The sequence below is a fragment of the Neofelis nebulosa genome, chromosome 10 (assembly GCF_028018385.1).
Source record: "Neofelis nebulosa isolate mNeoNeb1 chromosome 10, mNeoNeb1.pri, whole genome shotgun sequence".
NCBI lineage: Eukaryota > Metazoa > Chordata > Mammalia > Carnivora > Felidae > Neofelis > Neofelis nebulosa.
Window position 1 is genome coordinate 88,057,831 of NC_080791.1, and position 27,904 is coordinate 88,085,734.

Below are 27,904 nucleotides of genomic sequence, written 5' to 3' on the forward strand. Positions count from 1 at the left end.
TAGAAATCTGAATAAATAAACCCCCAGGACCAAGATGCTCCTGGAAAAGAAGTCAAGAGGTGAGGCCCACCTACTGGCCTGGTTTGAGTACAAGGACAACCTCAGGGTTGGAGAGGAAATGGATCTGTGCCACACAGATTTTCCACTGACCCAGCTCATGGGAATTTCTGTCCGATTTGACACAGCAGTCCCTACTTCTTCCTTCTTCCAAGACTTTTCCTGTATAAGACTCTTGTCTTGCTATAATTTAACCTTCACACAGCAGCCGGAAGGGTCTTTCTAAAACGTAAATCAGATCCTGCCAACTGCCCTGCCCTATTTAAAACTTCCAACAGCTACCCACTGCATGGTTAAAATCCAAACCCTTTATCATGGCTTACAAGATCCTTACAAGAGTTGCCCCTGACTACCTCTCTAAACTCATTTCTTTCCACCTGTCACTTCATTCATGACACTCCAGCTACAATGGCCTTCTTCTATCATTCCTGCCTCAGGGCATTTGCCCTTGGTGTTCCTTCTTCCTAGAACACCACCTTAGCTAAAACAGCCTTCCCAGAAACTCTTATTACACTATCCTAGGCCATCTGTCTTCATAGTACTTACCAGCACGGGAAATTAGCTTATTGGAATATAAGCTCTAGTATCGGGAATGGTAGCTGGTAAATAGTAGGTTCTCACTGTTCTCTGCACCCATCCCCCTCCCTCCCCCGCCAGTTTCCAATCCCTGCTCCATACCCTGGATTTCAGCACAGCTCTGCCCATCTTGGCTTGGTAACCCATTTGGATTTCATTGTCTGTTTTTCTGACCTCAGCCCAGTTGACTCTTTTGACTCCATTTGACTCCTGGTCCTTCAGATTCCTTCGATTTCAGCATCATTCAGAATGTTGCTTGAGAAACACTTCTGCCATCCTAGCCTGGCCCCAAGCCCATTTCTCAGTGAAAGAGCTCCGTCTGCTAGCTCATGTGGGAGCAGCCATCTACACTGGCTCTCAGGACTATAGAAATCTTCACCCGAAGAGGCCCACTTTGACCACTGGACCTTGAAGCAGTGAAAGTAAAAACAGAAACACACACTATTCCAAAGGAGGCAAGATCCCTTCTCAGTGACTTTCTTCGTATCAGGCAGCCCAAACCACTGGGGTATCCAGAAAATAGGACTGTCAGGATGTGACTGAAGCTTGTCTGACCAGACCAATTGTCTGGCCCTGGAACAATGCTTCCATCTCATTCTGGGGGTGGCCATCATGAGACAGTCTATCACCCATGGTATCACACAATGGTTCCCTGCTACACGCAGAAAGCCACAACTGAACTCCGTGATCTGAACTCCATGATCCATACTAGGTGTCGGATATTTACTGAACTCCATGATCCATACTAGGTGTCAGATATTTTATGGTCATGCTTCCACTTAATTTTCACAATAAAATTAAGGTAGATGATTATCCCCATTTAACAGATAAGAAAATCAAGGCTCGGAGATGGGTAAAGTCATTTGCTCAAGGTCATGTAACAAATGAGTGGGAGAACCTGAATTTCTGATTCCAAAGTTCATGCTCACAATCCCTACCCTCTACATATTCAATCATGGATCTCTTCTCACACACACACACACACACACACACACACAATTATATATTCCTCAAGAGCTGGAATTTATTTCCTGTTCATCATTCACATAACACAGGGACTGACCCTTAGCGAATGGTCAGCATATTTTGCAAATGTGATCCTGATACTATTTCATTAGTGCTATAATTTATATATACTATAATTAATAGATTAATATAAACATGCATGACCATAACACTCCACTGTTGGCTTTCCTATTCCCTGCTACTGGTCATTTGGACTACTTCTAATTTTCAGTTTTACTGTCCAATACAGTAACTTGCTCTTACTAGAACATGGCGTGGGAGGGAGTGAGGAGTAGAAGATGAACGTAATAAAGGAAAAATCACCCTGCATCTTTCATGGGACCATTCAGAGGGAATCCAATTAAGTAACAGACTAATTACACAAAATAGAGAAATAATTCTGGGATTATGATAATAAAATTGCCAGGCTTTTCTAGTAATCTTCAATACCACAAGTTTCATTAGAAAAGCAGATGTGTTTATTATATTGTAAAATACCCAATACCATCCTCGTTAGGCAAGATTCAGAATGTTTTCAAAACTGAATACTGGTGCACAAAACAGAAGTGTCAAAATTCTATAAGGGGAAAAATACGTGGCTATCTTTTAGCACACTGAATTTGGTGAGTAATGTGCCAGAAGTATTAAAATATATAGACAGCACTTTTGGTCTGTGGTTTCTGGTTCACATTTTTAATCTGGTTTCCTGAGTGCTTTTGTTGAACAACCCTCAGGTACCCTCTAGTGGATGAGACGAAGAATGGCTTGGGGCCAAAGGCACCATTTGTTACCCGTCTGTGTGTTATATGCCTAAAAGTAATCATAACTTGCACTTCTAGACCTATGTGAAGGGTATAGGAATAGTGATTATTTTAAAAGAAACACTTCATATATTTAAGCCATTCCTAATGGCAGACTTTACTTTTAGATTTATTAGCATTAATAGTTTTTGGTCTGCTGGTTTATTTTATCTTAAATAACTGTTACTTTTCCCAGTCTCCTTTGAAACATGAGCAAAAAATTAATAGGATGGTTTTAATCATCTTAAATAGGTCATTAAATATCTTTTCAAAGAACCCATAGGTAGGTTAAAGAAAGTTGTTAATTTTTACCCCAATGCAGGGAATTCTAAAAGGAACAATATAACCCAGTAATAATTTCTGCCTTAAGGAGACTTCCAAATGACATAAGCAGAGATCACCATTTTCCAAATGTGGTCTGTGAGATACTAGTTCCCCGATGCATTGATGGGGAGGGACGTGTCTTTTAGCTGAAAGACATTTCCGAAGATTAACTCACTTCCCTTGTTTTCTTTCTATGCTCAGCTCATAAATTTCTGATAATTTGCCTTTCTGTGCTGCTTGCTCGTGGGAAAGGAACGCAGTGGGCCATGAAACACAAGCTTTTCAGGCAGCTTTACAGGTTATCATTGTGAACTTAATTGTCAGCATTCCTATTTATGTAGAAATAACTACACATGTGTTCCTGTATATGTATGGTTATTTGCTAGCTAGTTAGTGGATACAGTCATAGCAAACATATGAAACTCAGCGCTTTGGGGGGCCAGGTTGGGGGTACGAATGCATTTCAGTTTCAAAGCCATACTTTCCCTCATATTAAAAAATTTTACAACATGCATGTTTAACTTCTGTAAGCAGAAATATGGATACACACACACTAATCATTCTATTCAATTGTAGAAGCTGAGAGAGAAAAACATTTCTCTAGTAATGGCCCCAAATGCACCTCTGGAGCTCCACGTGCCCAGCCTCACTCACTCTCTCCTAAGCACAGCCCACCCACCTACCTTCCTTGTTCTCTCCAAAAATCTCCTGTGTTTGTTTATACCCAAAAGGCAAGACCTGGCTAGATGGCCCTTGCCTCGTTCTTGGAGCTGAAGTTTAGAGCGCCCCCTTGAGGCTTAAAGATTACACAGTGCAACCCAGTGCGACCCAGCTGTAGTTGTTTCAGAAGACGCCACCCAACAAAGGGAGTTGATGTCACAGCTGAGACCAAGACAGTCCCTTGAGACTGTCTTGTCACTGCTGACGTTGTTCTTCCCAGCAACCTTCAAGCCCTCTGTACTAAGAGTTTCTCTTGCTGAAAAATGTAAAGGTCATCCTCACCAGACTCAAAATTTCTACTTGCGCCCTCTCTCAATCCCTCTCCCTCTCTCTCTTCTCCTCCCCCACCCCCTTTCCCTGTTTTTCTCTGAGCTCATGCACACACACACACACACACACACACCACCGGCGTCCAGTATTGTAAGTTCACCCCCCAATTACAGCTGCACTCTCTGGGTGCTGACAAAGTTAGGTTTCTGCATCAGTAGAATGAAGACCAGGTCCCAGGTCGAGATGAACTCATTAGAATAAGTGCCATCCCACGGAGCTCTGTCTAGAGGCTGAGCCAGTTCCCCTTGTGACACCCTGTCTGCCTCGTTGTGTGCTTTCTTCAAAGTGAAACAAGAACCCAATCTCCACGATGTAACGACACGTCAACATTTATTGAACGTTTAACATAAGCCAGGAAATGTTCTCTGTGTCTTATTTTTATTTATTATCTCGTTGAATCCTCACAACAACCCCTGAAGTAGTACTATTCTTCTCCCCCTGTTATAGATGAGAAGACTGACGGGCCCAGAGCTTAAATAACTGGTCCAGAGCAATACTAATGAATGCTCAGCATCTGGCAAGAAAGGCACATGAAATTTATATGGTGTGACTCTGTTGGAAATATTTAATCGAGGGCTCTTCCGTCTGCACCTAGGATAGGCTCACCTCAGGATTTTTGCACTGGGATGCTTGTGCTTGCTTCCTAGATGGCCAGAGTGCCAGAAGTTGTTGATGCTATTTTCCTTCCAGGTTTCTTTGGGGGGAAATGTTATTTTATGGTAAGACCAACGGGTATATTAAGGAGTATAATGCAAAATTTTGGAGTTTTTTAAAGATAAAATGCAAAAAAAGATCAAATACAACTAAAAGCATCCCTCTAGTGAAGGGCTGCAACACTGAATCTTCTAGGTTTATGCTTCTCACGCTTTATGGTCCCCATGTATCACCCGTGGGCAGGGTTGGCTCCGTGGGTGTGAGACCTGGGTAGTCCCACCCACATTCGGTTTAATGCTCTCCTGCCACCATCTTGAAATGCTTACTGACTTTTAAACTGAGGGCTTCGCATTTTCATTTTGCATTGGGCCCTACCAATTATCTAGCTGGTACTGTCTGAGGATCTTGCTAAAACGCAGATCTTGATTTGGCATGTCTGGGGTAGGGCTGAGGTTCTGCAGTTCTCACAGACTCCCAGGTAATGCCTGCTGCTGGTATGAGGACCACACTTTGAGTGGCAAGACCCAGCCTTTCACTATATCCCACAGTTTGTAATACGTAACTGGGAAAGTCCGAGAAGCCGTGGAGAAGGGGGACAGTGAAATCCTAGAAGTTAAATTCATAGTCATTAAAAGCATGGGTCTTTCCTGCCACCTACTCTGTATGATTCCACAAATTACTTTATCCTCCTTACAGTTTAGTTTTCCCATCAGCAAGATGAGCAATCACCTCAGAGGATAGTTGTGGAGATTAAGTGTATGAGACATCTCACATTCAGAGTTCAATAGAGATAACTGCCTTAATGCTGTAAATAGTAACTACGCGTAAGACCACGATGGAAAAGAAAACTTGTAGGACGTCTCTTTCTCCATATTAATGACGCCTCCCACTTTCCGGTCTCTCCTCCTTGCATCCAGGCAAATATTCTTGGTGGAAGCAATTTTGTTAAGGAAATATTATATAAACATCGCTTATTCTTTATGGGAACCTACCTTGCTAGCGGTCTTGGGAAATGCTATCGGTCACAAGACTGTAAATACTCTATCAGTTTGCTAGAACTGCCATAATAAAGTACCACAGACTGGGTGGCTTAAATAATAGACATTTATTTTCTCACAGTTCTGGCAGCCAAAGGTCCAAGATCAAGGTGTGCACAGGGTTGGTTTCTTCTGGGCCTCTCCCCTTGGCTTATAGATGGTCTCCATCTTCCTTTGTCTTCACATGGTCTTTCCTTCTGTGAATGTCCGTGTCCCAACTTCCTTTTCGTATAAGGACATCAGCCATATTGGATTAGGACTCACCCATAGGGCCTCATTTTACTTTAATCACCTCTTTCATGTCTCTACCCTCGAATATAGTCACATTCTGAGGTCCTGGAGGTTAGGGTTGGTTTACAAACTTTGGGCCACAACAGATACAGAGGACAAAACCAAGCAGAAGTAACATGTGTCAGTGGGTCCATATGCAACCCATTCCTGATTTCAGCATTCACTGCAAAGCATCCTTCATTCTTCAGCGAATATTATGCACTGAGGATGAGGACCCCCTCCCTGGCCAGGAGGCGGGGGCAGCATGCATGGGGGGCTTTCAAGTCCAACAGAGCTGGCTCTAAATCTCTGCTCTGTTAGTGACCACCGAAAACCTGGGCAAGTTACTTCATGTGGCTGGGTCTTAGCGTTCTTTCCTATAAAATGAGGATCCCAATAATGCCTGCCTTATAGGGTTATTGTAAAGATGAAAAGCAGATCTTTTCTTTCTTATTTAGCAAAAGAAATTGCCGGCAGTTTGGCACTGGTTACCTTAAAAGAAGTCTTTAGAGCCTTCCCTACCTAAGGAAACTCTGAGTGGGCCTCCTGCGTAACTGAGTGAAGGCCCCCTCCTTGTATGCAAGATTCTGAGGAGTGTTAGGGACCAGTTTGCAGAGTGAGCCCAGGGATCTTCTGGGAGAGAACAGACTGATTCCTTTCCATATCCCCAAACCATCCCTCCGAGAGCTGGAGCTGGAGGTGGGGGGGGGGGGGGGTGGTATATGAAGGTGAATGCAGGCAACTCAGAAAAGGATCCAGAAAGCAGTGGGTCCAACTGAGTCAAGAGATGTGGGACTTATGGCCTGCCTTGGCAATAAACCTCGAAAGGAGAGTATCAGATGGGGATTCTGGGTCTGTTAAGTGTCTGTGCTATAATGGGTTCTGCCTGTCCCTCAAGGCTGGTATATTTTAAGAACGATAACCCTGGAGGTACAGCTGTATTGGGAAAAACAAGGGTGTCTCAACTGAAGGTAACCCAGACGCCTCCCATTCCCTTGAAAAACTGCCAGGGGGGACCAGGGTGGGTGAGCTGAGGCTCCGCCTCTGCAGCATCTCAAGCAAGGATTGGACACTGTGTCGGTTCTGCTGCTACCATCTCACGAGGTTCTTGAGAAGCTGAGTCCCATCCTCACTATCCCTGAGCAGCCTGGCTTCTTGTGGATGCAGCTCCATGGTGGAACACAATGAGAATTGAGGATGATCTGGCTCTGAGTCTCCTTAGGGAGTGTTGTCCTGGGGCTGCGCCACCCATCCTCAAAGAATCCCTTCTCTCTTCCTGCGGGAGATTCCACTCCAGTGACTGGGGCTCAAGAGCAGAGAACAGGAGCCGAACTCCCATGCTTTGGCCACCATGACCAGCTTCCGATGCACTCAGTACCCTTCATGCAGTCAATCCGTTGAAATAGGACCAAACCCGTCTGAACTTCTTGCCACAGGACATATGTCAGGGCTCCTGGACACCTAAAAGAAAGGCAGATGGAGCCCTGGGACAAGTCCATAGGACTTCTGAACTTCCGGATCCTACCAGCAGGTGGGGCCGCAAGCAGTTCAATCTGGGAACTGAGACCTTCGTATCTAGTAAGAGGAAACCCTCAGACAGGGAGTAAAGTCTCTAACATACAGTAAGTACCTTTAAAAAAAATGGTAGGTAGTATTATGGGAAAGGTGATTACTCACATAATACCACCAACACCACCATCACCATTATGTTTTCACAGAATGGAAAGAAGAGAAGGAATTTCTCCCCACTAGCAGAAGAATGAAACTCCAGTCAGGAGTATCATTTTTCCTCCACCTTAAAGGATTGAGTGGATGGTATGAAAAGTCTTTAAGTACCCTCCCTTTCCTTGTCACCTCTCCTTCTACCCTTACTCCCTAACATTCAGTCGCCTACTATAGCTATAACCATAGCAACCCAGCTGGTGGGAAATGATGGGAACTCCTACTCATTCTTATAGAGTCAGGTAAGTCTTCACCTTATGCGTGAGGCTTCCTTCAATCCTCACTTCAGCCTCAGAGGAGACCATCTCACGGCTACCGCAGCATGGCTGGCCCGTGCACACCTGTATGGGAACATTTATTGCATGCATTCAAAACCCTGCTTGCTTGCTTGCTTGCTTGTCTCTGTCACAACACCATGACCTTTTTGGGCATATTTGCACGCCCACTGCTTGGATTAGTGCCTGGCGCATAGAAGCTGCTCAGTGCGTTTCATGAATGTCGGAAATGTAAGGGAGGTGGGTAGGAGAGTGCACTGAATTGCCTTCGGAGGAGGTGGGAGGCAGGTTGTTGCAGGAATGGAGTCAAGCCAGAGTGGCCTAAGGGGCGCTAACAGCTAACAACTAGGGGCACTAAGGGAGGAGATGGGAAGCATGTCCTCAGCCAGCACTCAGGCTGCCAAGGGGAGCAATGGTAGCTAAGAAACTAGAGAAAAGCAATGGGGATAGGAACAGAATAGAGGTGGCGGGATCGCTTGGGGAGGGAGAATTGAAGTCCAGATCAGCGTGCAGCCCTTGCAACAGGTTAGGACAAGGGATTCAAGACTGAGACTTGGTGGGAAGGGGCTCGAGTCCTGTTTTTATTTATTTATTTTTAATTTATTTATTTAAATTCAAAGTTAGTTAACGTATAGTATAGTATTGGTTTCAGGAGTATCAAGTCCTATTTTTAAGTGGTGATGACTACTTAGTGGCGGGGGCGGGGGGGAGTGGGGAGTTTAAACAAAGGAAAATCTCTGTGCAGATTTCCTCTCCGTTGGCTCAGGGCGGTGAGAAAAGAATCAATCCAGACTGTACACCTTGTGGTCACACTCTTAACCTTTAAACTGCTAAATTACAGACATCATCTCATTTAAAAGCAAATATGAAGTGATAGTCAAGCAGACCTGGGTTCAAATCCCCAAGTGTTCCACTTATTAGCTATGTGAAAGAGAAAATTCAAAATAATGTATGTAAAGTGCCTAGGACAGGGCCTGACACAGGTAGACATCTAAGACCAACTTCATCCTTGGTCCCACTTTCCGGCGCCAGCCAGGGCTGTGTTTCTCAAATGCTTCTTTCTAAATCCATTTAAACTGCACCGAATCTTATGGTGATTTATTTTTCAAGTGAGGCGTGAGTTCTCAATCTGATCGCACAATCCCAAATTATTAGCACAGGCGTCTTCTTTCAGGGTCTGCAGAAGATCATGTGCGTACTCGCAAGCTTTGGAACTATATTCTTCTTCTTTCCCTCATCTGTTACCTGGTGGACGCAATCTGTGCCATTTTATTTTCCTGTTCTTTCACCTTTGAGTGATGAGGCAATAATCGTTCCTGCAGGAGCATTTACTCAGCCAAGCTATTTCGCCAGCCTTTCGCCCTCAAATATACTCTTTGTTCCCCAACTGAAAATTGGGCTGTCTTTCATGAACAGAGATGACACTGTGACACTCTTCACCTTCAATGGGCTTTGTTAGTTTTCTTACAATAGCAATAGGTTGTAAGCTATCCACAAACCGTTTCACTTGGGATCTCAGCCTTATTAGTAAGAAACATGATTGGAGGACCGAAGCAGTAGGCTGGAAATTTGTGCAATTACAATTCCAACCTTAGCCATAAAACTGTCACATATCAAAGGATGGATGGCAGGACATACAGACGGAAACTTCAAATAAGAAATCTCAAGGATGGATCTCTTTGTATGATAACCATCTTACATGAGGAAGGAGGGAGTGGCCTCCTCTATATTATATCATTAATCTACTCTCAGCACATCCCCTGGCATTTGTCAGTCCTGTATAGTAATAACGAGATTCTGTAAATACACTGAAAAACACAAGGTGCTTAAAGAGCTGAATTTCAATTTGGGGCCAAAATGAAGGGCAAAACACCCATGTCATCCATTTCACTATTGAGAGATATTTGGACATACCCAATAACACTCTTTGTGTCTTAAAGCTGGTCATAGAAAAATGAGCCATACCAGGATATCCCAACAAATTTGAGACTACAGATGTTTCATTCCCAAATGAAGGCGGGTTCTGGATGGATGTTGCCACTTTTTAAATGTGTTAGCCTAGACAAGTCATGGAACCTCCATTGTCTTGTCTATAAGCTGAGAGAAATAACAATAAAGGAGAGGTGATAGTTTACCAGAAAAGATAGAACAATAATACTAAAAATATATACTTAAAAAATAGATAGGTGGCTACAGTTAAAACATCTTAAGGTCCTGGGGCACCTGGGTTGCTCAGTCAGTGAAGCATCTGACTCTGAATTTCAGTTCAGGTCATGATCTCACGGTTCGTGAGTTCAAGCCCCATGTTGTGCTCTCTGCTGTCAGCATAGAGCCCACTTCGGATCCTCTGTCCCCCTCTCTTTCTGCCCTTACCCTGCTTGTGTGCTCTCTCTCTCTCAAGATAAATAAATAAACTTAAAAATATATTTAAAAATAAAAATAAAATAAAGACATCACTCAATTAAAAAATATGGTTTTATTAAATTTTATTAAATATTTTATTAAATATTTAAGACAAAATCACACCCAAAGAAATATATATCAAACCGCTAAAGCAGATTTTGAAGGTGAATATATAAGCTTAAATGCATATACTAGAAAAAAAAAGAAAGATTGGAAATTAATTTATCATGCAACTAAAGCAGTTACTGAAAGAACCACAGAGAGCATGCTCAAAAAAGAGAGAAAAAAGAAGACTAAAAGTTGGCACAGAAATTAATGAAATAGAAAATAAGGAGACAAGAAAGAATAACACCGTAACACCACCAAAACCTTTTTTTGGGGGGGGGGAGGAATATTTATCTAGTAAACACCCCTCTAGTGGGATCTATTAAAATAAAAGAGAGAGAAGACATAAATGAACAATATCAGGAATGAAAAGAGTATATATTACAGAATATTTGAAAAACAATGATAAAATACCATATCAACTTTATGCCAAGGTATTTGAAATGTAGATGAACAGTTTTATTGAAAAGTTTAAATTACAAAAACTGAATCAAGAAGAAATAGAAAACCTCAGTGAACTTTATAAGAAGGAAAATGAACCCTTAATTTAGAAAATCTGGGGCTCCTGGATGGCTCAGTTGGTTGAGTGCCCGACTTCAGCTCAGGTCATGATCTCACAGCTCGTGAATTCGAGCCCCGCGTCCGGCTCTGTGCCGACAGCTCAGAGCCTGGAGCCTGCTTCCGATTCTGTGTCTCCCTCTTTCTCTGCCCGTAACCCACTCGCATTCTGTCTCTGTCTCTCTCAAAAATAAACATTAAAAAATTAAAAAAAAAAGAAAATCTGCCAGTGATAAAACAATGAGAAAGTGTTTTTTTAGTGGACAGATTGATGAAAACCTGATACATGTGATAATGGCATGAGTCGTCAAAGATGAAAGGAAATGGGAATTCTCAAACTCAGATAATGGGAGTGTAAATTGGGACACTTGGGAGAGCAACTGGCAGTGTCATCTAAAATTGTAGGTTTTACCCTATGACCCAGCAATTCCACTTTCAGGAATTTGCCCTAGAAAAAGTCTGGCCCGTGGCTAACAATAACAGATGCACACTGGCCATTGCCATATCTTTTGAAATGGCAAAACAAAGTTACTACGTTTCTAACAGCAGGAGACTAGATGAGTAATGCATGTGTCCACATACGCAAGTAGAGAGAGACGAGAGAAGCTATCTAGTAAGTAAAGTGAATAAACTTAGATACATTTCAATGGAGAGAAATCTTTAAAATGTAACTTTGCAAAAGTTGCAAATGGATACATATAGTATGATATTATATGAAAGTTTTAAGAATGAAACAACAATATCCATTGTGGATTCAGATAGATAAATAGATCATTAGATATAGCTTTAGGACCTGTGTGGGATGGTTCAAACATAGAATGGGTTTTAAAACGCAATGTTTAAATACAGTAGGTTCTCTGAGGAGGGACAGAAGGAAATGGGATGAAAGTATTCAATGGTATCTGTAACATTGTATTTCTTTAAGGAAAAATACATGTAAATGTGTCAAATCTGGGCACTGGTTCATGGATCTCTCTATATCATTCTGTGTATGCTTGAAATGTTTGTACATTAAAAATAAATAGAGAAAGTAATACCTGCTCTGTCTTCTTCTATAAACATTAGAGGACATTTTTCAAGTGTACTGTAAATAAAGGTTTACGCAAATGTAAATGGTGTCCTCCTCAGAGGTCTCCAGTATGGCAGAGGTTGAGGGGGCGGTGGGAGCCAAGTCTGGGGCTCTCTCACCTGCATTTCCTACAAGGTCAATGTGAAGATCATTTCCAAGAGAAAATTCTGGTTGGGGCTCAAGCGGCTTGTCAAAATGCATATAGCCAGAAGTGTAGACAGCTAGAGTCAGGAGCAAAGAAAGGCAACCAAAAGGAGCGAAAGCGTACTAGGAAGTCGAAAAGGAGAGCCTGAGGATCCAACCAGGCAAAGACAGAAATGGCGTAAACGAATCCTGGAGATGAAGGCTGAGATCCACAGCAGGTTTTTACACGAGTTGGTAGGTCAGCTCTGTGTGAAGAATGGGGCTGGTGAGGGGTAGAGTTGTTTTTGCTTCTGTAAGATGTGCTACCTTGCAGTTTTGTAGGATTGGTTTCGCTTGCTCAGGCAGCTTTTCTTTGATGATGTTTCTTGCTCTTGAGACTCAGGCTGCGTGTCCCGGGTATGTTTGGTTTGCCTTGTGGAACATAAACGGTTGTATTCACTATTAGTTAAAATCATGGGCTCTAGGGTCAGAGATGAGAATCTGAATCCTGGTTCTACAGCTTACTAGATGTCTGCTCTTGGAAATGTTGAACTTTTCTTCTTTTCTTTTCTCTTTTTTTTTTTTTTTTTTTTTTTTTTGAGAGAGAGAGAATGCGCACAAGCAGGGGAGGGGTGAAGGGGCAGAGAGAGAGAGAGAGAGAGAGAGAGAGAGACAGAATCTTAAGCAGGCTCCATGCCTAGCTCAGAGCCCAACTTTGGGCTCGATCTCACAACCAGGGGATCATGACCTGAACAGAAATCAAGAGTTGGACACTTAAACAATGGAGCCACCCAGGTGCCCCTGAACTTTCTGAACCTTCATTTTTTCATTTGTAAGATGGAGCTAATGAAGGGCCTTCTCCACAGGGATGTTAAGAAACCAATTAGCAGCAAGGTACCTGGCACATGAAACACTTAATGAGCATGGGCCTTTTCCTGTAAAAACAAACAAAAGTAATAATTCAATCATGCTTCTACAAAGAGTGCCAGTCATTTAAAAGCAAATGTAGGAGTGCCTGGGTGGCCAGTCGGTTAAGCGGCCGACTTCGGCTCAGGTCATGATTTCGAGGTCCGTGAGTTCGAGCCCCACGTCGGGCTCTGTGCTGACAGCTCAGAGCCTGGAGCCTGTTTCAGACTCTGTGTCTCCCTCTCTCTGACCCTCCCCTGTTCATGCTCTGTCTCTCTCCATCTCAAAAATCAATAAACGTTAAAAAAAAAATAAAATAAAATAAAAGCAAATGTAGACCTTTATCTTATTCCAGAGTGGTGTCAGGAGAGGTGATACTAACTACCCAATTAACGAAAGATAGTTGATCCTGTTGTGTGTGTGTGTGTGTGTGTTGGGGTGGGGGGGGTGTTCCCTTGCACACAACACATGCCCACATGCCCCTATGTGGGGTTTGCAGGCAGCAGGGGCCATGCCCTCTCCTCATGGTCACAACAGATTCCTCAGCCTTGTCAAACCAGTCTGATCAGGACACATGTCTTCAAACAATCTCCTTCAGTTCTGGCTCCGGCCAGGTCTACAAACTGAGATGACTGAGGGAGTTAGTTCAAGAAAAAAAGGATTAAAAGGAAAGGTATTCTTGGGGCTGGGTGTGAGGGCTGCACAACATTATGAATGTCACTAAATCGTAAATTTATGTTATATTTGTGTGTGTGTTTTTAATGTTTTATTTATTTTTGAGAGAGAGAGAGAGAGAGACAGAGGATGAGGGGGGGCAGGGCAGAGAGAGGGGGAGACACAATCCAAAGCAGGCTCCAGGCTCTGAGCTGTCAGCACAAAGCCCGATGCGGGGCTCGAACCCACAAACCGTGAGATCACGACCTGAGCCAAAGTCAGACGCTTAACTGACTGAGCCCCACAGGCCCCCTATTTATGTGTGTTTTAGTACAATACAGAGAGAGAAAAGAATGCATGCATAACCACCGAAATTCGCAGACCAGTCCACCAGACACAAAATTAGCCTACGCCTCCAGCAAAGAACAGAGGACATGAGCAATCACTTCATGAATGGACCAAGATAAATACATGAGGTGAGCACTTCCTGCATAACAGACAAAAGTATTCCATGTCAGACAAGTGATCTTTAGCTTTTCACGGTGAACTGAAACCCAGATCCGCCTGACCTCTGAGAAACAACTGTGTATGATTTGAATTCAGCTTTATGGGAATAAACAAAATGTGACAGGTTCTAATGGTGCCACTTTCTTGGTGTGGTCATAGCCGTGTGGTTCTTCACCTATCAAAGTTGTCTGGCTTAGGACTCGCTTAAGAAGGGCATAAAACTTACCAATGGTTCTTGCCCCAAATTAAAGGCTGGCATTCATTGTTTTTGGGTTCGACGGTTTAAATATGAAATAAGAGGGGTGTGTGGCTGGCTTAGTTGGTTAGGCATCCAACTCTTGATTTGGGCTCAGGTCACGATCTCACAGTTTGTGAGTTCGAGTCCCACTTCAGGCTCCGTGCTGACAGCACGGAGCCCACTTGGGATTCTCTGTCTCCTTCTCTCTCTGCCTGCCCCCCTGCATCCCCCCCACCCCCCGCTCACTCTTTCTCTCAAAAATAAACATTTTTTCAAAAATAAGAGGAAATAAGATTGTTTTAATTAGAAGGCTTCTGCCATAGAAGATCTTTTGCTGTATGTTACAGGGTTTCCAGTGCAGTCTCACTTGGATGGGGACCTCACTTGGGACCTTCAAGGACAAAGCCAGGAGAGTCTGTTGAGGGAGAGGTTCTAAGTGCATTTCAGTTTTCTATAGCAGTCATGTGCTGAGGGCTTAAACTGAGCCCAGCACTTTACTAAGCTCATCACAAATGTTATCACAGTTAATTCCCACAACACTCCTAAGAAGGCAGGTACTATTATTATCTACATTTTACAGCTGATGGATCCAAGGCTTGGAGACACTGACTTTCTCAAAGTTACACGGCTAATAAGTGGCAGAGCTGGGATTAGAACTCAGGGTGGTATGACTTCGAATCTTGAGCTCTTAACCACCAGCTCTATGGCCTGTCTGTTCCACCTGAGTGGAAAACTGGGTTTCATCATTTTTTTTTCTTTTTTTTACTTTCCACCTCTTGCTCTGCTCTCCTCCGGGCTGACTTTGTTCTCAAGCAGGCTTTTTCCACATGGCAGCAGGGATGGCCCCGTCAGCTCGGGATTTGTGAGATTCCTAGTATGTGGGCTTCTCAGAAGGAGACTAGGTGTAATAATGGCCCTGGGGAGGGCTCTGCGGTAAGTTCCCTGCAAAGTGGTCACCTCACCGACAATTCTCTTTTCTGTGCAAGCATGCTGCTCCTCCATCAAGAGATGGAGTCTATTTCTTTTCCTCCTGAATCTGAGATGGTGTTCTCTAACACTGTGACAGAAGTGACATTCTGGGACTTCTAAGCCCAGGCCTTTAAAACACCAGCAGCCTCACTGTCATTGTCATGCCCTAAGAAGTCCAGGCTATACCACTGGAGAAGGTCACATGGGAAGGCCCTGTGAGATGAGATGCCACACAGAAGGAGGCCCACAGAGGAAAATTGAGGCCCCTTAGCTGAAGGTCATCAAGCACCATGGTCCCAGACCTCTCAGCTCAGCCTGGCTGCCTGCTGAACGGGGCTGTGTGAATAAGCCCAGGCAACACCACACGGGGCAGAGAAATGCCCAGTCAACCCACAGAATCGTGAGAAATAATAAATCAGTGTTTAAAATTGCCAGCTTTGGGGCACCTGGGTGGCTCAGTCGGTTAAGCCTCCGACTTTGGCTCAGGTCATGATCTTGTGGTTTACAGGTTTGAGCCCCGCGTCAGGCTCTGTGCTGGCAGCTCAGAGCCTGGAGCCTGCTTCCGATTCTGTGTCTCCCTCTGTCTCTCCGCCCCTCCCCTGCTTGCTCTCTCTTTCTCAAATAATAAAAATTTAAAAAATTAAAAAAAAAAATAAATGAAATTTCCAAGTTTGGGATGGACGGTTACATGACAATTGTCTTGGTGCAGGTAGCATCACACGCCCAGGGGCGCACAGGCCTCTGACTGGAAAGGTGTGCTTCACTTGTGTCCTCTCTTGAACACTCAGTGGCTGCCCGTAGAAATACGAGGCAAATGGGCAAAGCCTATGTCCACTTGCTTTGTGTGGGTTTCCATTAACGTAGAAGAAAGAGCAAAGACTTTGGGGTCCAAATACTCGGATTGGAATACTTGGTTCTGACCTCTTGCCAATGAACCACCATCAATAAGATATCTTGCCTCTCCGGGTCTTTCTAAGACCTAGAAATAATCTCAATTTTTCATCCAAGCCTCTTCCGTTAAGATGAGGTGAGATTTATTCCACATTTACTGAGCCCTTTCAATACACCTGACACTACCCGTTGCATTGTCAGCTCTTGGCGAACAAGCTCTTTGTACTGTTGCTTTTTCTAAAGTTCCAAAAACATTTATTGAATGGATGCATCGGGACAGATCCTGGTGACACGAAGATGGATGCAGAATTGACTTCTGAAAAAAGTTCAAGGGTCCGTGGTAAAGAATGTATACAGGACTACAAAGTGGCAAACAACATTTCACTATTATTTAACCTTTTAATGTTTATTTATTTTTGAGACAGAGAGAGACAGAGCATGAACGGGGGAGGGGCAGAGAGAGAGGGAGACACAGAATCAGAAGCAGGCCCCCTGCTCTGAGCCATCAGCCCAGAGCCCGACGCGGGGCTCGAACTCACGAACCGTGAGATTGTGACCTGAGCTGAAGTCAGACGCTCAACCGACTGAGCCACCCAGGCGCCCCTATTATTTAACCTTTTAAATACAGTGGTTCACCAATTCACTTATTAGATTTACTAACTCTCCCACCTCATTCACAAGAGGATTTGCAGAAGCTTAAAAAAATCATCAAATATAAAAGGATAAAAGGTAGGTGAGAAAATTAGGGCAACGGGAAAATAAAGGTCGAAACAATGATTTATTAATCTATAACTAATTGCAGCGTTGATTGTTTTTAAGCTGGTAGCTTCACTTAAGATAATTAATCTCTAACTAGTGCCAAGATTTCTAGAAGCAATAAAATCTGTTAAATTAGCCACCTGTAGTTTTGCCTTAAACAGATCCACTCAGATTATACTGTACATTTCAAATCATTTTAATTGGTAGTAAAGGTCTTGGAAAAACTGCCCCTCCTCTAGTTGGGTTAAGTCGGTTAGTTCAGTCTAGGAATGTAACCATTGTGACATGGTGATCAGGTGGAGTGATCACCTCCACAAGCACGAGGCAAATGGGCAAAGCCTATGTCCACTTGCTTTGTGTGGGTTTCCATTAACGTAGAAGAAAGAGCAAAGACTTTGGGGTCCAAATACTCGGATTGGAATACTTGGTTCTGGCCTCTTGCCAATGAACCACCATCAATAAGATATCTTGCCTCTCCGGGTCTTTCTAAAACCTAGAAATAACCTCCACAAGCAGTGGAGACTAGCAAGTAAAAACTAGAAAGCAGTTAGTAACTAAAAACCAAGCTTCAGAATCACTTGCTAAATATGCGACGGTGAGCAGGTGACCTTTCCAAACCTCAGTTTCGCTGTCAGTAAAATAAGTGAATGACAGTACTTGCAGCATAAGGTTGTTATAAGAATTAAATGAGGGGCGCCTGGGTGGCGCAGTCGGTTAAGCGTCCGACTTCAGCCAGGTCACGATCTCGCGGTCCGTGAGTTCGAGCCCCGCGTCAGGCTCTGGGCTGATGGCTCGGAGCCTGGAGCCTGTTTCCGATTCTGTGTCTCCCTCTCTCTCTGCCCCTCCCCTGTTCATGCTCTGTCTCTCTCTGTCCCAAAAATAAATAAAAAACGCTGAAAAAAAATTAAAAAAAAAAAAAAAGAATTAAATGAGATAGTCTGTGTACCATTCAGTAAATTTTCATGAATGTTTGCTGTGTTAGTTATCAGCACTGTAGCAGAGAGAGGATGTATTGTGGAAAGGAGAGGGTCTGTGGTTCGTGGGCAGCTGTAATTTTATTGTAAGTCTGAGTAGGTGGGTATTAATTAGGACACTTTGGTAGCAAGTGGAATGGAGCTAATACTGGCAGTTTGAAAATCATCAATGTGCTTTTATATTTAGCTCGTCAGAACACGTGATCTTCCCCCCTAGTCTCCCTGAAGCATCCTTCTGGCTAGAGAGATTAAAATTGTTACAGGGGCTTCTGAGTGGCTCAGTCAGTACTATCTGACTTGGGCTCAGGTCGTGATCTTGTGGTTTGTGAGTCCGAGCCCTGCTTTGGGCTGTCTGATGTCAGCACAGAGCCCGCATCGGATCCTGTCTCCCTCTCTCTCTGCTCCTCTCTCTCTCTCCCAAAAATAAATAAACATTAAAAAAGTAATTTAAAAAAAAAAAAAAAACCTGTTACATAGGAGAGGTGCCTGGGTGGCTCAGTTGGTTAAGCGTTTGACTCTTGATTTTGGCTCCGATCACGAGATCAAGCCCTGTGACAGGTTCCGTGCTAAGAGTGGAGCCTACTTGGGATTCTCTCTCTCTGCCCCTCCACTGCTCATGTGCTTGCTCTCTCTCTCTCTCTTTCTCTCAAAATAAATAAACATTAAAAAAAAAAAAACTTACAGAGGAATGCAAAGCGGGTGTCTGGCTCTGGCACTTGAATATAGGATTTTTCTGCACCACTCCAGCTTTGCAAGTCAGACTATTAAGGGAGCATTGCATGGCTTCCTTTATTTCCATCTTTATTCATCACAGCCCAGGCTTGTAGAGTTCCATATAGGAGGAAAGCCTGCCCTTTCTTGGCCCCAGAAGTATCATAGGAGGAAGGATAAAGAATAAGAGGCTAATCAAGCCTAGTTTTCTCTCTCTAGGCTTCAGCCAGAGTCTTTTGCCCTGTTGCCTGGGGCTCTGGGAGGGAAACACCTTGGTGGCTGCTCTAAAGCAACAAGGAGATCACACACGCCCATTAAATTTGGCAGCTCAGCTTGATCAGGCAGAGGCAGTCTTGAAGTTTAGGTTTCCTGAGCGGCTCTCTAGCACTGAGGGACTGCAATCAGTCTGCCATCCTGGAGCAAGGCCACTCACTCCATCCCAGAGGTTGGTGGAGTTTGGGGGGGCGGGGGGGGGACCACTGGTTGGAGGCCAGACAGAGGATGAGGCAGAGGGTCAGCAGCCTGCAGCCGGGAATGATGAAAGGAAGCCGACAGCACAGGGAAGAACGGACCGCACCCTCCGCCTCAAGCCTCCACCAGCCGCCGTCACGCGGCTGAAAGAAGCCTGCCCTGTGTGACCTCGGACAGACCACATATCACCCTGGGCATCCAGTTCCTCGTCCGTAAAATGAAGAGGTAGGTGACATAATCTCCAAAGCTCACCCTTGTCATGGAATTTGATGATTCTACAATTCAAATCACTGTCAAACTTTCTCCTAATGCGTGCAATTTACAACAACACAACTTAATTAAAGTCACAGGTAAACCTCGTATCCCGGGCATTGTAACAGAGTTAGAAGGCCTCGTATTTAGTGCATTTCAGACAGGCATTTAATGCATTCAGACATAGGCAACGAAAGACTTAGCAGAATTAACAAACTTCTGTTTTATGAATTGCAAGAGCAGAGAAGAAAACTCTCTATTCCTCACTACTCAGCAATGAAACGCAGCAAACTACTTTATGGGTGAATCTCAAAATAATTATGCTGAGCGAAGGGAACCAGATACGAAAGCGTACGTTTTGTAAGATCCCATTTGGTTAAACTTTGTGATGACAGAAAGCAGATCAGTGGTTGTTTTGGATGGGGGTGCACAGAGGGGATTACAAAAGGGGCCTGAGGAAACTTTGGGGACTGATGGATACATTCACTATCTTGATTAATGGTGATGGTCTCATGAGTATACACATACACCAAAACATAGAAAATTCGGATGCTCTAAATATGTGCAGTTTATCGTGTGCCATTTATACTTCAATAAATGTGTTTTTGTTTTTATTTTTATTAAAAATTTGTTAATGTTTATTTATTTTTGAGAGAGAGAGAGAGATAGAACACAAGCAGGGAAGGGGCAGACAGAGAGAGAGGGAGACACAGAATCTGAAGCAGGCTTCAGGCTCCCAGCTGTCAGCACAGAGCCCAAGGCAGGGCTCGAACCCACAGACTGCGAGATCATGACCTGAGCCAGAGTCAGACGCTCAACCGATTGAGCCATCCAGGCGCCCCAATAGATGTGTTTTTAAAAAGATTAAATTTTACAGAATAAAAGAAACTTTATACATTCCTTCATTTGTCAACTTCAGTAGGAAATATATGCCAAAACGAAAATTTTAACTCTTAGCTATTATAGACTTGGAGAAAAAATGGCAAAAGAGTATGTATGTATATATAATATGTATGATATATAATGTGTAATATGTAATATGTATAAAATACATAAAGTGTATTGATTAGATAAGGTCTCTCCGGTTGATGGTCACAACACTGAAATCACACTGACTGGATTGGACTACAAAATTGTCATCCCATGAAGTAACAAAATGTTAAATCATAAGATGCTGTATTTTTCTAAAGTATTTATGGTTCAAGATACCTAAACTTCAGGAGTAAATAATAGCATCATTTGTTTAGGTTTTGCTCAGTCAGCATTTGAGATTCTGTTTACTTCCTTTTGGATGCTTTGCCTGCAATTGAAGCATGCTGTCACCAGTGAGCAGTTATGTCTCAGTTATAGCCATCACGTGTCAACAGCAGGGCTTCCGCCATGGGTGTGGCTAATTGAGAGAACGCAGCAGAAATGAGCACTCACCTTTAAGAGACCAAATGAGGGGCCCCTGGGTGACTCAGTCGGTTAAGCGTCCGACTTCAGCTCAGGTCACCATCTCATGGTTGGTGAGTTAGAGCCCTGCGTCAGGCTCTGTGCTGACAGCTCGGAGCCTGGAGTCTGCTTCGGATTCTGTGTGTGTGTCTCTCTCTGCCCCTCCTCTGTTCGTGCTCTCTCTCTCTCTCTCAAAAATAAACATTAAAAAAAAAAAAAAAAAAAAGACCTGGGGCGCCTGGGTGGCTCAGTCGGTTGAGCAGCCGACTTCGGCTCAGGTCATGATCTCGCGGTCCGTGAGTTCGAGCCCCGCGTCAGGCTCTGTGCTGACAGCTCAGAGCCTGGAGCCTGTTTCAGATTCTGTGTCTCCCTCTCTCTGACCCTCCCCTGTTCATGCTCTGTCTCTCTCTGTCTCAAAAATAAATAAAAACATTAAAAAAAAATTAAAAAAAAAAAGACCAAATGAAAATTCTTAAAACTGATGTTCATCAGTATTGCTTATGTTCATTTGTTTTCATTGTAAAAGCAGTTTTAGAAATTAATATGGAAGTATAATTCTATTTCTTTGCAAATTCCTAATTGTTATACCTTTCCACTTCTTTGGAGGGGAAAGTTTTTGTGTTTGTTTTTGTTTTTGAGAGAGAGAGAAAGAGAGAGAGAGAGGGAGCAAGTGAGAGAGTGACAGAGAGAGAGAGAGAGAGAGAGAGAGAGAAGTGGGGCTCACCCAGGGCTCGTGTTTTTTACCTGAAGTGGGGTAGAAGCTCACTCGAAGTGGGTCTCGAACTCACAAACTGTGAGATCATGACCTGAGTTATATTCAGATGCTTAATGACTAAACCACCCAGACGCTTGAAGAGGAAAGTTTTTTTTTTAATGTTTATTTATTTTTGAGAGAGAGAGACAGAGCATGAACAGGGGAGGAGCAGAGAGAGAGGGAGACACAGAATCTGAAACAGGCTCCAGGCTCTGAGCTGTCAGCACAGAGCCCGACGCAGGGCTCAAACTCAAGAACCGTGAGATCATGACCTGAGCCAAAGTTGGACGCTTAACCAACTGAGCCACCCAAGTGCCCCAGGAAAGTTTTTAAGAAACAAACACTGGAACTCAAAGAGAGAGCATGAGAAAAGTATATCAGGGTAGCCAAAAACAAAAGTCCCTTGTTCCGGAGAAATCAGTGGCTTTGAAAAGATTAGCAGAAGACCATCTCAATTCACATAATGGCATACACATTCTTAGTAAAACTTCAAACTGCTTTTTGTTTTCAGGTGTTAGGCTAGTGTGAAACAGGATTAAGGCCACATCCATTAGACTTCGCTTGTGTAAAGTCTGAAGCGGATTTTAGATTCTAAAGTTGACTTTTCTATTACAGTGAGACTGTCAAAGCTGAGTTTCAGGGCACATAGTGACTCAACAACTCCAGCTATATTTCAAATTCACTGAGGGACCCCGTCATTCCGGAGTCATTGAAAACTTAAACTCGTAGGGTCAGTGACTCTCCATGTTTCATTGTCCTGTCATTATAAGAAAAGCAGTGGAGAATGAGGCCGGAATACCAGCAAGGGAGAAGAGCCTGCTGGAATATGGATGAGCTAGAAATATCTATGAAACTATTTTATTGGTGATGGTGGATGGGAAATTCTGGTGGGAGGTGAAGGGCGGGACAAAGTGTTTGCAGTGGACATTTCCCCTCCTGGTAATAGCCAGGAGGGAAGCTCCCCACCCCCATCACCAGCCATGTGGTTTGGGTGGGATTGACCCCAGCTCCATTTTAGATGGGCTGTGATTTGCTTAAGCCACCCTAGGCCTCTTAGTCACCATGGTCTTTCCAATGGGCACCTAGTGCATTGAAGGCAACTAGAATGCAAGGAAGTATTGGGACATCTGGGGGGAACTGTTTGTTTTCCCTACAGTGGGAGTATCACAAGAGACCCTCTTCCTCTGAAAAGTAGTAATAAGGACAGCACACCTGACCCACTTGGATTCTGAGTATCCCTAGAGTCCCTGGACAGGTCACCCAGTTGTTCAAACTCCACCTTTGCCATAGTCCTCTAAGAGGGCCTTTTTTTTTTTTTTTTTTTTTTTTCTGGCAGGCATGTGTAGACATCCCATCTTGATGGAAACAGCTTTTATTCTTTTCTTATTTCCAGATCATGTGGGACTTGGTGAAAAATGACAGCAAACTCTCAGCTAGGTGCTTGTTCCATACGGGTATTGTGCTGAGTAATTTATATGTACCATCTAATTTTCTTTCAGTAGCTACTATTTTTACTATCGTACCTATTTTCTAGATGGAGAAAACGAGGGTTAGAAGAGTTAAGACACCTGCCCATGCCCACACAGGTGGCAACATCAAGGCCAGGGCTTGAACTCTTTCAGGGCCACATTGAAGGGTAAAGGCTACAGCTAATAATGTTAGTTACTGGTGGGAAAAGCCAAAGAGGCTGGTTCAAGGTCTCTTGGGCATAGATAAGCTGTAGCCAACATTTCCTCCTCGCCAGGAGACAAGAGCAGAAAAACAAACATTGCTTCGCAGCACACGTACTTCCGCATTAATTAGATGGTCATTACCAGGATCATTTCTTTCTGATTAGGAATGTGCCAACAAGCTCTGCTTTGGGGGGAAAGGACTGAAATCCCCCCTGCTTCTGTCCCTTTGGCCACTGTCTGTGTGTGTGCTGAGTTGTGGTCCAGAAAGAAGATGGGGGCGGGGCGGGGTGGGACAGGAGCTGGGAAGGGAGACTGAAAAGAAGCTTGAAGGGTCCTGAAAAACTTGCTAAAGGCATGAGGTTTGAGCAAGATAGTGACTTAAATTGTCTTAAGGACAAAGGTGAATCTGAGATGTAGCATGAGTCAAGCTCCAAGGGGGTAGACTGGGAATACCCCCAATTCTAAAATGGGCAGATTCTACAGCAGAGAATTGGCAGAGACTGGTGCCCAGATCTCCATGTCATGATAATGGTTTTGAAGTTGTGTTATCTCTTGCGTCTTTTGTAAACAAACTGATTCATTTCACAAACATGTTCTGATGTCTTGCTATGTGCTAGGCACTGTCCCAGGAGCTAGAAGAATAAAGATAAACAGGAGGGAATCCCTGTCTTCAAGGAGTTTATAGTCTAATGAGGAAAATAAATATTGGAGAAAATAAAATGCTATGTGTTAAGTGCTAAAATGGAGATATGAGAATAACTCTGACAAAGAAGCTTCAAAACGATAATATTGGGGCTGAGTCTTGAAGGATAAGTAGGAATTCTTCAAGGACCTTACAGGAAGGAGAGATTTTATACAGAAGAACTTAGGTTTGCAAGGGTATAAAAGAATGCAGTCTGTCTATAGATCAGCATCATAATTTGTGAGACTAGAGTATAGGGTCTCAAGAAGGATTTGGTGGGAGGGGGACTGATATGGGAGAAGTAAAGCCTCGGAATAATTCAAATGCCAAAAAAGGGCGTTAACACGGAGTAGATTTGTTTCTCTGTTTTGAGTCGGCTGAGAGGTAAGATAGCAAGATATAAGTTATGATAGGTACCAAGGTATATCCAGGAGACAGAAATCATACAGTCATTACAACAACGAAAGTTCAGTGTAAAGAATTATCAGCTATAACATGACTTTGGAGTGATGAATGATTAGTAAGAAGTAAAGAGAACTCTAAAGAATACAGAAATAGCAGATCTCTAATAGTTCTATTACCTATATTATATCCAATCGCGATTACCCCTAAGGTTGAGTTAGGGTACAAAAGAAGAGCCCCCATGGCCGCTAAGGTTGAGATCATACTGGAGAGGGCATGGCCATGGCTTACTGGATGGCAAAGGAGTCTCTGTGGTGCTGCACCTGTGAAACTTACCATAAATCTGCTCCCTGGAGTTCACACCCTTATACAACTGCCTGAGGAGGGACCAGGGGAGCCTGGCTCCTGGGCCCTGGTGCACTTCAGGGGCAGGACACCAGAGAAGACTGTCATGCAACTGGCCACTGGGGAAATGACATGTGCCGCCAGACCCCAGTGTTGAAGGAAGACACAGGAACTCAAGTTTGCTGCAGGAACCAAGAAAGAAAACCCTTTCCTCCTGTAATCTCTCCAGCACCCTCTACTGACAAAGCTCCAGGGTCAGCTGGCGAAGGACATATGTTAAAGGCCCAGACGCATTTTCACAGAACAGGCCAAAAGGTTGAATTGGAGCTGAGAGGAAGTAAATCTACAGCTGGCACCCAGGGACAGGGAAAAATTCTTCCGACATACCCCGAGAAAGTTATTTTCAAACTAAACTCACGATGTCAAAGTGTTATATCTGATAAAATCCTTTCTAGTGGCTAAAAATCTGTCCTGGGAGATTTGTGCCAGCACACCCTGTTTACTAACATGACTTTTCTGTTATTAGTATCAGGGAAAGTTGTTTCCATTTGTGATTGAAAGTGGTGTTGTGTGCCTTATTTTTAAATGGTAGTTAAGAACAGGAGCTTTGGAGTTGAAAAATCTGAGTGTGGCCAGTTACTTGACTGCCTAGTACACATATAAATATTATCAGACTGCTAATAGCAGCTGAAAAGAATGACAGCATACTAACGCTTAAAATAATTCACTACATGCTAGACCTGACAGGGGCTTTAAAATATTATTTATTCATCCAATATTATATATCAACATTAATCAAATCTTGGAATTTGGGTAAGAGACTGGTTACAGATGTCATGAAGCTATATCAATATGGCAATTAGAATGTATTGCTCTTTTCTCTGTATTTCTGAACTAAATGCCTTATTTGTGTGCCTATTCTAGTGCTCAAATCATTTTGTCTGTTATTACGGTATTATGGAAGATGGTTTTCACTAGACAGTGATTTCCTCAGGATGAATACTGTTTACCCATTTTTCTTTTCCCTCCAGACTTTTAAAAATTATGTATTTTGCATACAATAGGCACTCAGATAATTGCCAAAATGGAATTTTTAATTTTACCATCAGTCTTTCCTTATTCTTGCATATCTTGAAATTCTTACAAACTCCCTGTAAAGATTTAAAGGGAACAAGAAGGTTTAATAATTTTGTTTTACAGAAGAAGATTCTGAGACCAGAGTGTTACCTGCTTAAGGTCACACAGCTAGCTTAAGGACAGGCCTAGGACCAGAACCTAAGTTTCGTTTATGGATTGGTCATTTTTCAGATATTGAGCTAGGTACAATGCTGGGCTCTACAGTTCTACGAATTAAGCACAAAGTCTTTGCTTTCAAAGACCTGACAATATATTGGGATTGGGGGGGGGGGACAGGAGACAAGTAAAAGTAATCCTATGTAATCCTATGGATACCAAGCAATGTGACAAGTGTACTACAGGGAAACATGGGCTGATATTGAGCTGATGGTCCAAATACTGAAATATTTTTATGTCACTGATCAATAGCCACCTCCCCTGATACCTTCTCTCAGACATTCCCATGATCTAGAAACTAAAAGATTAATTGAGGAGTATCCAGAACTCTGTTCTAGTTGTTGGAACCAGGCTGGTGTTCTGATTAGTCACTCTCAAAGCAAAGTCAGTTTTTATATATCTTTTCATATTTTGAATATCACCCTGGGGATATGCATAGGGAGTTAGAATTCAATGGAGTGTAGCTCAGGAGAGGGAACGAATTCAGAACAAAAGGTTAAAAAGCATCTTCAAGAACTTTAAAAAAGATTATTTTTATCTGATTATAACATATACTAAAGGATTTATGAAATACATATATTGTTATGTAAGATACTGTCAAGGGGTAAACTGAGTGAAGGGTACAAAAGACCCCTCTACTATTTTTCCAACTTCCTGTAAATCTTCAATTATTTAAAAAAAAAAGTGTTGTTTTTCTTTTTAACATGAAGGAAACCTATCTACCTGGGTTGCTATTGTTAATTACAAAGATATTCAATATGCCATTGCAAATGGAATTCTGCTTGGGCTTAATTAAAATGCACAAATTTTAATGACAGAAAAGATTAAGTCTAAAATAGATCTGAAATATTTCACTTCACTAGTTTGCAGTATAACACAGACACATCTTACAAAGGTCAAATATTAAGGCCTTGGCCCTTTTACCCTACCGCCAACACAGGCCACGTTCTCACCAGAACCGTGAAGAAGGCGACTCGGGTCATCACTGAGACGTACTACACACACCTGGATGACTTCCGTACCGACATGGCCCTGTGAGAGGAGACCGCCATTATTCCCAGCCAGAAGCTCCGCAACAAGGCAGCAGGGCTATGTCACATGTCTGATGAAGCAGATGCAGAGAGGCCCGGGGAGAGGTATCTCCATCAAGCCGCAGGAGGAGGAGAGAGAAAGGAGGGCTAATTATATACCTGAGGTCTCAGCTCTGGATCAGCAGATCTTGAGGTAGATCCTGACACCAAGGAAATGTTGAAACCCTTGGTTTTGGTACTCCATCCAACCTGGAAGTCACTCAGCCTACGATCAAGATGAATTTTAAAACACCATGTGGAGAAGTTTGAATCTTCCTGCCAGGCTGTAACATCTTCAATAAACCTTGGACAACATTATCAACATCATCATCATCATCATCATCATCACCATCAACAACAACAACAAAAGGACTTGGTCTTATGGAAATCCCTCCTTCTCCTGAAGTTCTCCCTCATAGATGCCCATTCTCCATGATTCCTGTGGCCCATGCTGCATGTCAAACCCTGGAAACTCAGACTGCCAGGGCCCTTTTGGGAAGCACTGATTCACCCTCACCATTTCCCTCAGCAATTACTTGGGAGAGATCAGTCAGGAAGGTTCTAGAGTCTACCACTTGCTCAACCTGGAAGCATTTACTCCAAGCAAGGACATAGTCATTATCCTTAAATTCTTATGAAGTAAAGGCAGACCCCACCACCACAGATGAGGCAAATATGATAGTCTATTTTTTTAAGTTCATTTATTTATTTTTGAGAGAGAGAGAGAGGGAGAACATGAGTAGGGGAGCGGCAGAGAGAGAGGGAGAGAGAGAATCTCAAGCAGGCTCTGCACTGACAGTGCAGAGCCCAGTATGGGGCTTGAACTCACAAACCATGAGATCATGACCTGAGCGGAAACCAAGAGCCAGACGCTTAACCGACTAAGCCACC

At 43.2% G+C, this 27,904-nt stretch overlaps 1 pseudogene; it reads left to right on the forward strand.

Moving 5' to 3' along the window:
• The first annotated feature begins 34 nt into the window (after window positions 1-34).
• LOC131486635 (small ribosomal subunit protein eS17-like) lies at window positions 35-27,678 on the forward strand (annotated as a pseudogene).
• The last annotated feature ends 226 nt before the right edge of the window (window positions 27,679-27,904 follow it).